Source organism: Ochotona curzoniae, unplaced genomic scaffold (assembly GCF_017591425.1).
Source record: "Ochotona curzoniae isolate NIBS_2020 unplaced genomic scaffold, NIBS_Ocur_1.0 contig_3432, whole genome shotgun sequence".
NCBI lineage: Eukaryota > Metazoa > Chordata > Mammalia > Lagomorpha > Ochotonidae > Ochotona > Ochotona curzoniae.
In genome coordinates, this window is record NW_024465859.1 from 21,420,519 (window position 1) to 21,432,887 (window position 12,369).

The 12,369-nt window shown below is 39.7% G+C and overlaps 1 protein-coding gene across 11 annotated transcripts in view; it reads right to left on the reverse strand.

The window, feature by feature from the left end:
* The window catches only part of PHF21A (PHD finger protein 21A), a 200,972-nt gene that overhangs the window by 166,969 nt on the left and 21,634 nt on the right, over positions 1 to 12,369 (reverse strand). For 9 of the 11 annotated variants that reach the window (XM_040980161.1, XM_040980159.1, XM_040980165.1 and 6 more), the window contains 2 exons: positions 5,492 to 5,532; positions 4,076 to 4,187 (listed from right to left, as the gene is read on the reverse strand). The gene's annotated coding sequence lies outside the window, so the exon portion shown is untranslated. Of the gene's footprint in view, positions 1 to 2,819; positions 2,874 to 4,075; positions 4,188 to 5,491; positions 5,533 to 12,369 lie in introns of all 11 variants that reach the window. The other 2 variants (XM_040980160.1, XM_040980168.1) reach the window with 2 other exon arrangements.

Genomic DNA, 12,369 nt, shown 5'->3' on the forward strand with positions numbered 1-12,369 from the left:
AATTTAACTAATTAACACTTAACACAGATAAATCCAATGAAATATTAACTGCGCTATTCACAAAGTTATGACAGGGATATTAAAAATATATCTGTGTACCACATGATGTGGTCTAGTAATGGAGCACCACTCTCCTTTTCACCTTGTCTGTGTCTCTCCGGGACTGCGTACAGAATTCCATGTGGAGACAATGCCTGAAGCCTGAATTCCTGCCTGCGAATGTGACGCCCATCCTAACCTCCCTAGCTCCCTCTGTGCACCACTGCTGCAATTTAAATGAACTCAATGGCTAATTTATCCTTTAATTTTTTTTCTTTTTTTCCTTAAATGTGGTCTCAGACATGATTTTAGGAACTCTGCCAAAGCAAAAGTCTGTTTTTGCCTGAATAAATTTAAACTTTTCTTCAAATATCTTCTTCTTCGCCCCTATAAAACCTGTAGCTAGTACAGCTTTTCAGCATTCACAAGAACTGGGGGAGAGAACAATCAGTAACCCAGAACTACTGATCCTTAAACCAGTACAATGAGATTCATCATCTTCACACTTGTCATAAGTCCTTACTTCATCTAGGTTTGCTAGAAGTCCTTTGAAAACTGATTTAACAGGATTGAAAGTCAATAATTAACTACAAAATGTGTAAGTGCATTTTTAGAAGTCCCTGGAAAATAAAATGTTGAAAATAAAAAGGAAAAAATAAGTTGGAAAGGGAGACATATTTGATGAACAAACATGAAATTTTAACAAATAAGTACATATCAGAAACGTGACGGGCTTGGACCAAGGTTTTTGCTGTCATCCAACAACATTACATGTCCAGCAACAGTAAACGTTAAAGCTGCACAGCCACTTTACTTTAAATACTAATACATTCTCCTTACACAAATGTTGACTTGTGCATTACAGTACCTCCTGGAAACAGTTCTTTGCTTTAATTTCTGAAAATTTGTACACATGTCCAAAGGTGATTCATTATAGTTTCTGTCAAATCAAGAATCGCCTCAAATTTGAAGAGCTATTGTAATAATGGAAAGGCTTTATTTTCAGCCTGTTGTTACAAGCTGTGACAGTAGAGCTCAATTTAATGCTCAGAACTCCTTGGACCCAACAGCAAGTTCAAAACATGGACAACTTACAAAAGCAGTAATACATGTAGTCCATATAGGCAGGGCTCCCACCAATTAGTAACAAAAATGCACAGAAACAAATCATGTCCAACAAACAGGAGAAACATCCATCTCCAAGGGTCACAGAAGTGCAAATGTTAAGAAGCTAATGTTTGTCTAGCTAACTGATAAGCACTTGTAAAAACAGTAACACTCTACACTATCCAGAATGTGTGTAAGATGGCTTGTCATAATACTGACATTTTTTTTCCCTAGCGGTAGATTCTCAGAGTTACTTAGTTTCTTCTTTTGGGGGTATTAGTGATTTCCAATTTTCCCATGGAAAACACATACTTTAAAAAAAAGCCTATCTGGGCACTACTAAAGCATCAGATTTTAGATAGATCACACAGAAGGCTCAGACAACAAAAAGGGAAACAGGGTTTAACCTGGAGACTCTAAATGTCAGAGAACGCCTGCAGGATAATAAGTCTGCAATTCAAGTTAACGAGGAGTTGACAGTTTTTAGTTCCTCCATCAGGTTGTTGTCTGCTTATTAGAGACACACAAAAGCATGAAGTTTTATTTGGCAAGGACTCTAAATGCTAATTACTCCACTTCAAAATAAAACTGAAGGGTTAAAAAAAAAGGTAGTGATTATAGGAAAACTTATTAAGGCTCAGAAAATTCATGTGAAATCCTTCCTCAGAAAGGTGTCTTTCTGTACAGCAATTTTAGGAAATTGGTCTCTGCCTAGAGGAACAAATTATATACATATATTTACTGTTTTCAAAGACAAGACAAACACATGTTGAATCTTTTCAAAAAATGTTTCAGGATCTTAGACAACTTAGGCAGCCATCATCTGAATAGCATTTGTGGGCAGTTCATAGTATCACAGGAAAGCATTATTTGCTAAATTTGTAAATGAGCATTTATCATTTTTGATATTAGAATTTGTCAATTCTAACACATGACAGACAACAAACCAGTTGCTGCAAGGTGAATATGAACACTCACAAAACACTAACAGACACAACGTTCTCACCGCTCACCAGCTCCATACACTACACGGAGCAGCGCTACCTTCCCAGCTCAACAACAACTGTGCAGTCTCCTCAACTGTGGAGGGCAAACTACAGGGATGCCTAATGGGCTCTCACCCGCAAATGACAGAAACATAGAACCACATACACAAAAAAATAAACAAGATCCCCAACAAACAGAAACAAAAAAATCAGATCTCACTGTTGAAGGCAGGTGTCATATATAGAAAACACACTCACCATCCCAAACACAGAAACAAAAGAAATAAATCCCACTTACTGTGCGACTGGCTACTCTCACACTAACAAAAATAGGAACAGTGTCACCTATCTGGTAACATACATAAGCTCAACTTATAGGAAAAGCCCTTTGTAAGCCATAGTCTCCTGCTACCCTTAACGGACTGAATTCTTCACACTCAACAAGCATTTTTATAAAACTTCTCAACACCATACACTTGTGGAAGACTGTAGGCATTTCTATTCTCAAATTCTCTAAGCACGGTCTATTTTTCTGAGTAGAGTTCTGCTTGGAGGTATGTGACCTCTAGGTCTTCTATTATGATTCCAACAACTTGTAGGAAAACTATAACTCTGATTTTACTGCTCAGAAATATTTTTCTGTTACTGAATTGACATAAACCTTTTTCCAATCAAAATTTGACTCACCAACCAACAGTTACTGTAACAGTAAGTCGTGACATAGTGTACCCCAGGATGCCCCTGAAACAAGAGTTTTGTGTTCTCTCTATTGCGCATTTTTTTCATTCTAAAATTCCTCTGCTTTTTATCTATATTTTCAGACACAGTGTTTCAAATAGGTTTAATCATTCTTCTAAAACAAGAAAAAAGTACAAAGTCCTGACAAATCTACCTATCCTTACTTCATACCCTACCCATCTAACATTTGAGTATCAACATTCGAGGCACGGAGATATTATCTTTACTAGCACTAAGGTATTATAGATGCTAAAACTAAAATTTTTAAATAGCATCAATGGAAAGCATTAATATTTACTAACACCAATCAATAAAAGTGAGGAAAATTTTTTAAAGTTTACATTTTTTTCTTCTCTGCAAACTCTCAACACATTCATCTATTTTCATGGTAGTATTTCCTTGAAGACTCTGCCACATACAGGTCAACAGAAGATGCTACTGGCCCTGATGTTGGCAGCTGCCCTTAAAACCTTGGCAAGGTTACTACACTCCAACCCTTGGGACAGCCACTGACAAACATCATCTTAACTGCTTCTAAGCGGTTAGGTTCAGTAGTTAACTGTGTCCTAGTAAATAATCGTTGCTGAGAGCTAAATGGCATTTTGGGGGGAATAGTAGGAAGCAGGTGGGATACCTAACGGGTCACAGCCTGCACCGGACGCTTTCCGTGGTGTCTGTGCGAGGCTCGGCAGGCCCTCTAGCACTGTGGCTTGCTTTCTCAGGTCTCCAGCAGGATCCTGCACCGCTCCTGCCCAGTGTCCATCCCAAGATCTGGTTTCAACTTCCACTTCCTGCAGCGCAGTCTGTCTGCGCGTTCACATTCTGGTGTTTTCCATCTTTCTTGGCAGTTCTACTAAAATGATCCCAACCACACCCAATAACAGGAACATTGATGTACATTCTGAAAATTCAAAAAAATTCAAAACGAAAAAAGTTGGAGAGCAGTGTATAAGAGCATGACGACAATGAGGCCAACATTTTAGAATTGGCTGCCACATTTACCAGAATGCTATTTAAAGACTTAAAAAGGAAAAAAAAAAAAAGCTGTCCATATAAGCCTGGTCAGATCCTGAAATTATACACCACACAAAGAGTAATATAAGAGATGTAGCAGTCCCAGTAGGACCAATAAATCCTTAATAAAAGTAGAAGTTACGGAAGATAGATATAAGGATTAGAACTATACAAAAAAAGGAAAGTGTTACCTTATGAGGTAGTGGGCTCCCTGTCATTAGAAGTATTCAAGAATGCTGCATATCATAGCCCCCGCATGGAGATTCACGATGCACATTAGCATATTAAAGGTTCTGAGAAGTCCTGCAGTAAAGAAACCTGTTAACTTTTTAACCCAGTACTTCCCACAGCATTAAACCCATCCCCACCCCAGTACCCCAGATTTGGATTTTTGTGTAACTAGAGCTCCTCAGAGTACAATGCAGAAAATAATGAGCTACATTCTAAATGCAGTATTCAATATGTATCTGAGGAACAACCTGTTAGGGATACTGGAGAAGAAACTGCTACAAGGGTAAAAGGCTGGAAGACAAGGAACCTCAAGTTCCCTCTCTAAGATTCTGTGACTATCACAGACTAGCACAAAGGCTATAGGATCCTGGGTACTTTAAAGACAAGTAGAAAGGTCCTACAAGGCAGGATTAACTGGTTCAAGTGCCTCCCTTTCACACTCATAGCCCAAATCCTAAAACTATGAGAGGTACCTCAAGGCCCATAAATAGTCAAAAAGAGGTTTTAACCAAATATCTACTGCATCTGTCCTGCCTATTCAGTTAATTACTAGTGGAGAGAGAGGATTAAAAAATATATAGTAAACTTGCAGCAGCAGACTGCCCTATTCCAACTATCTTGTCAGAATCTATTCTTTTTCATAATATATACTCTCCAGATAAAGTATTAATACTTATTTGATGCTTAGTCACTAGACTGCCCTGTCATTCTGTAAACATAAATTAAACGTTCAAAGAAATGATTAAATATGATTTATAAGCTATTAGAATAGATATTAAGTATTAGGGAAAACTATATTTGTCTAAAAACCTTCCTGCTTTATATTTCCCCCTCCTTAGTTTTGCCTCTGTAAGAATTAAACCAAAAACTATACACCAGAGACATAATATCAGATGTGAGGCCAATCCAATACTAGGTTTAAGAATATAAATGCTTCTGAATCCCAAATTTCAAAGCCAAGCTTCCCAGTTACTATCCTAGCAATTTCTCAATACACTAATGCCATCAAATGTAACAGCATATTAAGTAATATAAAACACAATGGGAATCTTTACTTTTTCAATTTCCTGACTTTTGAGTTCTCAGCCCTAACCCCATTGCACTAAAGAACATTTTTGGCAAAGGCTCCTTTCACATTTTAACAGGTTATCAAACGAAGAACGTGCAAGCCAAGCAGTGGCAGTAGAAACACCAACGCATTTGAGATACAGCTACGTGGAACTAGACAAAAACCTTTGCTCAGTGTCAACATCGAGGCCTCATTTCTGAGAGAAAGCTTTTTTTTTTTTTTTTGCAGAAGAATAAAAACAAGCGCTGCATGCTTGAATTATAACCCAGCATTAAGCACCCTATGCTTGCCTAGTGAAAGGACTTACCAATTTTGGGGAAAGTGGCTATCCTTCAGCTCTCTATCTCCCTGTAACAGAAGAAGGGGAAAATGAAATTAGACAGAGTTATAAGACAGCATCAAAAGTGGGGAGATTTAAAAATTCCCGATTTAAGGGGGAAGAATTTTAAGTCTCAAAAGTTTTAAAACGCAGAAGTGGGGGGAGAAAGGAAGAAATGGGTAGTGTTTATAACACAGAAATAAAGAACTCAAGCTCAATAAATCTCCTTTTACCCGGCTTTTCAAGACAAGGAAAAAGTTGATTTTTCCTCTCCTATGAGACACACAGAAAAGATATAAACACACCTCATCTAAATGCCATACAACTACACCCTCACTGCTAACAAAAACCTCCACTAGTTCTTGGAGAAATTAACAAATTAAGCTAACACTGATCTTTCAGTTAGTCCACTTTCTTTCAAATAATCTTGAAATAGATTTGCCTTACATAATGCTTTAAAATTCACAACATAAAATATGACTACTTCTGTAAATAAACAATGCATAGTCAGAATTTTAATTAAATTCTTCATTCACAGTCTTATGTGTATCTCACTACTTTAAATTGCAAACCACACAGACAAAAAGTGATTCCTTTTCTAAGCCACATAATCTCATCAGTGATAAACCCACAAGAAAATGAAGGCTTTAGTATCTGGATCCAATATTAGGAAATACAAATTCATTAATTTACTCCCAATGTTTTTATAATAAGTGACTTCAGCCCCGTCCCCCACTCCCATCATGTTTTTGACGTAGGTATGTCTACTGACTGATGTTACTCCCAGAGGGCTTCATCTCTTCAGGGGATAAAAGAGCTTCATGTCAATCACATTATGAATCTGTGTAATCATGTACAGTCAGACGACACATACAGTAAGACCATTGAAAAGGGCTCCTATTCACGCAGCTCACATTCTATTCTAAAGGAAATTCAATTTGCTGTGCTATCCTGCCTCTTTAGCAGTAGTCCTTTTTAAAGTTTTCCAGCCCACCCAAATGTCAGTGGTCAGCACGTAGATTAGAATGACCTCAAATCAGAAGAAAAATCATGAGAGAATGTGTAGAATGACGCAGTTATGTAAAAGTGGATTTTTAAAAATACAGATATTTGAAAGACCCCTAAAATAGGACTGGGCACATGGTAAATACTCAAAATGCTGGCTGAGTCAATGCACTGACTGCATGGACATGTAAACTATCTGTTACAGTTTATTCTCCCTTTTCATCCTTTTTTGTTATCTGGGGATAATTTCCTATGTATTGATCTCCCACATTACTTGTTAAAACAAGGAAATTCTAAAAAAATTTTTTTCTGTCCAAACTATTGAGTAGGAAATAAAATATTGCTCATTTAAAATACAGTAAAAAGTAAAACTAATCAATTAGACTGAAGTGAGGAACTTCTTTTCCTCCTAAACAAAACAGATAAATAAAAAACAAAGCAAACACTAATGAGAGTGGAAAAGCAATCCACAGAATCAAAGATGGCAATTTTATTTGTATACAAAGATATCTATGCGTATATTCATCAACAAATGCTTACACCCAAAACTTATAAAATATATTGAAACAAACTAATCAGAATGGAACGGGGGTTTTAACTTGTACTTTTCTGGCATGTGAAAAAGAAGAGTCACATGAACTCACAGTCCTATTCATCAGGAAAGGCAACATCAGATCTGCATCCTTCTCCCAAGGCATCTCCTCCAAAACCCAGCAGCAGAGCCAATCCTACGCTGACAGGATTTTACCACAGCCTCAAAACATGAGCTCTTGGAACTGCTCCTGAAACTGCCCTAAGGACTGCAGAAATGCCATGGGAAATCAAATCCCAAGAGGTTGAAGCACTTCCCTGGTCACCCAACTAGTTGGCAGAGCAGTGAGAGGGCTGAGATTTCTCTGGCTGGGCTCACTTCCCCTCCAGATTGCACTGTGTCTTACCCAGTTTCAGCAGGTGCTCTTCCAAACAAACTACACAAACCCTGGAGAGACATGTTTGAAAAAATTCTGCAGATCAAGTTTAAAACAAAGACTTGTTTAAGTAAGCTGGGTAGGGCAGGTTTGAAAAATAAAACCCTTTCTGCCCAGGAGACCCCATGAGTGGGCTTCACAAGCGTGAGTCACAAGGGTGGGCTCAACCCCAACACCACATCCCAGACTGTACGTAAGTCCAGGCATGGTTCTCACTGGGGCTGACCCCCAAAAAGATGATGTCATGTTTAGACCAGTGATATGTGTTAGAACTTGCACTGCACGTCTCCTGAAGGGATTACTAATAATTCATAAGAAAAGTGAATGCTTTGTTACTTCTACAACTCAATGAGGCTGGGCAGCAGAAAGATATAAAAAGATTTATATTCATTTTATACTACCCAAAAGTTAAAAACTGGGTAATTCTAAAATGCAAGTGTGATTTCCGCATGTCAAGCTGATTGAAAGCCCATTTAATTTGTTTTCCATACACATTTCACATTTGTAACTAAGTTCAGAAATTTAACGACAGGTTTGTTACTGAAAAATACTTTCAAAACACGTAAGTTACAATAAAGTAAAATGGTTTTGCCATTAATGAGTATTATCTTGCTGACATAATGTCACACAATCTTTTTCCAAACTACAATTATTTACCTCTCCAGCACTTCACAGGTAGTTGTTTTAACCAGAACTGGTGATGAATTAAACCATTCCAATTTCTAATATAGTTGTAAAATTTAAAACAGTATAAGTAAATAAAAGATGGTCAATAACCAATTAAGCTCCTTTTGTAAAATATCTTAGAGCTGTTGCATGGGAAGAATCCATATTAAAACAATAAAGTTTTGCAGAGAAAAAGTTTAATATAAGACCATGTTTTAAATTAGGCCAAAATTTAATTCACCGTACGACAAATTTCAAATGATCACGTTTATAGCCTGTGCTCAATCATAAATTTTGATAAGGGACTAGAATAGCACAGATAATTGCCACTTCAAACTGTCACCTTACCCAAAAGATTCTATTTCTTCTCTTCCTTACTACACCAAGCCAACAGCTGTCCAATAACCAAGTTTTATATATGATAAGTTTCACTGGTTTCCATCTGCACTTCCTAACTTTCCGATAAGGAGATTTATCCCTACTGGGGCATCCCTCTCCCCCTCTCAGAGCCAGCACTTCTTTCTCCCTCACTCTTACATCAATGTCCTCCTCATCATTACTGGATCATTTTGTTCCTTCCACATTTTTCATAAGATTTATTTACTTTTACTTGACAGCTAGATTTTACAGAGCAAGAAGGAGAGACAAAGAGAACTTCTACCCGCTGGTTCACTACTCAAATAGCCACAATGGCTGAGCGGATCTGAAGCAAAGAGCCAGGAACTTCTTCTGGTTCTCCTACGTGGATGTAACGTTCCAAGTACTTGGATCATCCTCCACTGCTTTTCCAGGCCATAATCAGGGAGCTGGATCAGAAACGGGGCAGCTCGGACACAAATTGGGGCCCACGTGGGATGTCAGTGCCACAGGGCAGAGATCAGTCTGTGCACCACCATGCTAGACTCATCCTTCCATACGTTTTTCTAGATTTATTTATCTGAAAGGCAGAGTTACAGGGAGACAAGGGTAGAGGGGAAGAGGGAGGAAACGGGGGTGGGGAGGAGAGAGTCTCCCATTCATTAGTTCACTCCCCAGAAGCCCACAAGAACCAAGACTAAGCCAAGCCCAAGCTAAGAGTTTCATCTGGGTCTCCCACATGAGTACAGGGGTCCCAACATTCAGGCTATCATCTCCTCTTCCCAGGCCACTAACTAGTAGGAAGCTGGATCAGAACTGGAGCAGCCAGGACTGGAACCACTGCCGACAGCAGCTTGATTCCTGATGCCACAGTACCTGTCCACTCTTAACGAGCAAAACCCAACCCTGGGCCTTCCTCCTTTCTGTAGTTCTTGCACCATGTCTACGCTCCAGTGTAGAGAGCAAATTTTGAAAAAGTTAACCATACTGTCCTCCTGTCCCTACTGCCTTTCTCTACTGAACCTACTCACTCCATCAGGGCTTTCTCCGCCCTGCATTCTTGCTCAGATCCCCACAGAGCTCCTTGCTGCTGATTCCAATGGGGGCATCTCAATCCTCACACCCTTACTGGGTCAGTGTTTAGGCCCGGCTGACCCATTCCTTCTCTGCTGGACATTCTCCTCTTGACTATGAGTGCATGGCCTCTTTGAATTTCTCTCCTCACCTTCCTGGCTGTTTTACTCCGCTTCCTTTCCCAGCTCCTCCTCATTTCCAAGAGCTCAGCACTTTGAACTGTCCCAGGACTCAGTGTTGGAACTCTTCTCCTAGGTGATCGCATCCGATCTCAAGGCTATATCTGGATCTACACGGTGGTGATTATCAAGTATTTATCATCACCCAGACTGTTTCCCGCAATTCCAAACTTCATATGACCAATTACACACTCAACCACCATCAAATAGATTTCTCAGGCTCAGCCATTCCAAAACCCAACTCCTGACTACCGAGTCTCAGAACTCTTCCTCATAAATGGCAACCCCATCCTCTCAGGAGAAAACCCTTGTCATCATAATACCCGCCTTGATTTGCCACATCCAATCCAACACTACCTTCAAAATATGTCTACTCCTGACTACCTGCCTCACAGCACTAACACCTTCTTGCTCCAGGTCTCCATGATTTATCCCTTAACCATGGCCAGTCTCCTACCTGGCCTTCCAGCTTTTCCCCCAGCTCTGCAATCGGCTGTTCTCTCAGCAGCCAGAGAGATCTTTCGAAACTCCAAGACAGATTTTGGTACACCCTCCAACAGTTTCCCATGAAGCTCAAGAGCCCTTACAAGGGCCCACGAGGTCCTTAGTGTTGGGTCTTGGCTACGTTCAGCTCCCCAGTTGGCTCCAGCAACACGGGCCTGTTCGCACTACATCACATACTCTAAGCAAGTTCCCTGCTCTGAGCTCTAATAGTAGCTTTTCCTGGCTCGAAAACTGTTTTCTCCAAATATTTTCATGATTCACTCCTTCAAACCTCTTTTTGTCTCTTTCCTTCTCTCTGTACATCTGTCTTTCCCATAAAGTAATTTTTTTAATGGTGAGGCAATGTAGAGCAGTTCACTTCAGTGATGACAAACTGGTGTTTGCTGTCCCCCCGCCCCAAGAACTTGTGTTGATCTCTCTTTCTTACATCACTGCTTCATATTGTAACCTAAAAGACTTTTTCTCCCCAGCTAGACTTACACACAGACACACAACCAGTAGAAGTAATGTCTTACACAAGTAATCCTCAGTTCCAAATTAAGATAACAAATACAAACTGGTATTGTAGCACAGTTGGCTAAGCTGCTGCCTGCAGTGCCAACTGCATGGGAGCTTGGGGCTTGAGTCCTGACTGCCTTGCTTAAGGTCCAACTCTTTATTTATGTGTCTGACACAGCAATGGAGGATGGTCCAAGTATTTGGGCCCCTGCCACTCACGTGAAAGACCCAGACAAAGCTCCAGGCTGCTCGCTCTGGCCAGGTCAGGCCCCAGACATTGTGACCATCTGAGGACTGAACTACTAGTTGGAAGGTCTATATCACTTTGCCTTTCTAATAAACTTAAAAAAATAATAATAACAAACTAGCTTCACAGATCTTACTCTCAAGAGACCCTGAACTCACCCTGTTTCATTTGGAGCCATATATTCGTATTTTCAGTTCCCTGAGAAAACTGTGACGGAGTACCAGGATTAAGATCCTCTGCCCACCATAAAGAGTTCCGTGTCCTTCAATACCTTTAAATAGACTAAAACAAGAGTGATCCCCTCAGATACCACCTCCACACCTACATTGCACAGGGGAACAGAGGCCCAAGAAGTCTAGCTGACTAGCTAAAATCTATAAAGATAATGAGACAGAGCTCAGCTCAAAACACAGATTTATAGCTCTCAACCTAGGAATCCTTCCATTAAAATGCATGTAAACAAATGAAACTAATAAAAAGCCACAGTTTATGGAGAGTGGCAGTAAACAGTCATCATCTAATACTTGATCAGTGACTACCAGGTCTAAGCTTTTTTGTACACACTTAAAAAAACGGAGCCACACTTGCAGACAGAAGACAGCCAGGCCAGAGAGTAGCTGGAGAAGGCTTACAACTTTACAAGCATCATTTTTGGAGAGGGCGTTTGGCACAGCAATTAAACCAACACTCAGGATGCCCACATCCCACTCTGCCATGCTTGGGTTTAAGTACTGGCTCCAGTTGCAGCTTCCTGCTGATGTACACCCCAGGAAGCAGCACTGATGGTTCAAATAGCTGGCTTCCTGTCACCCATGTGGGAGACTCAGACACAATTCTGTGTCCTTGGCTTTGGGTCATAGCCCTTGCTATGGCAGATCATTGGGGAATTAACCAGTGGTTTACAAATCTTGTTCAAATAAATACAATTTAAAATAAATTTTTTAAATAAAATTTTTTACTAAGTTCTTTTGCGATGTGTACAAAGACTATGACAATTGTGTTTTGTTGAGGAATGTCATAAATAAATGGAGAAGAAATCTTGCTTCATCATGTAATACAAAAATTCCTATTCACAAGCTTCCACAGCTCACAAAGCCATAAATGTTTTTTGAGTCTAATCATTGTAACAAAACTTCTTAATTACAAATCAGACCTTAGCAAATCACACTATATCCCAAGACAACTCAAACTCCTTCTCAATAATCAGCTAACCACAGGACCCAAATTCTTGCCATCAACAACAATAAAAAACAACTCAGGTATCTAACCAGCAGTCTGGGTTTGGGCTCCAGCTGGTGGATAGGGATTTAGGCAAGTGCCTCCTATTAGCACTAATGGGAGTTCTGGGGGTAAACCCTGAGCACCAAC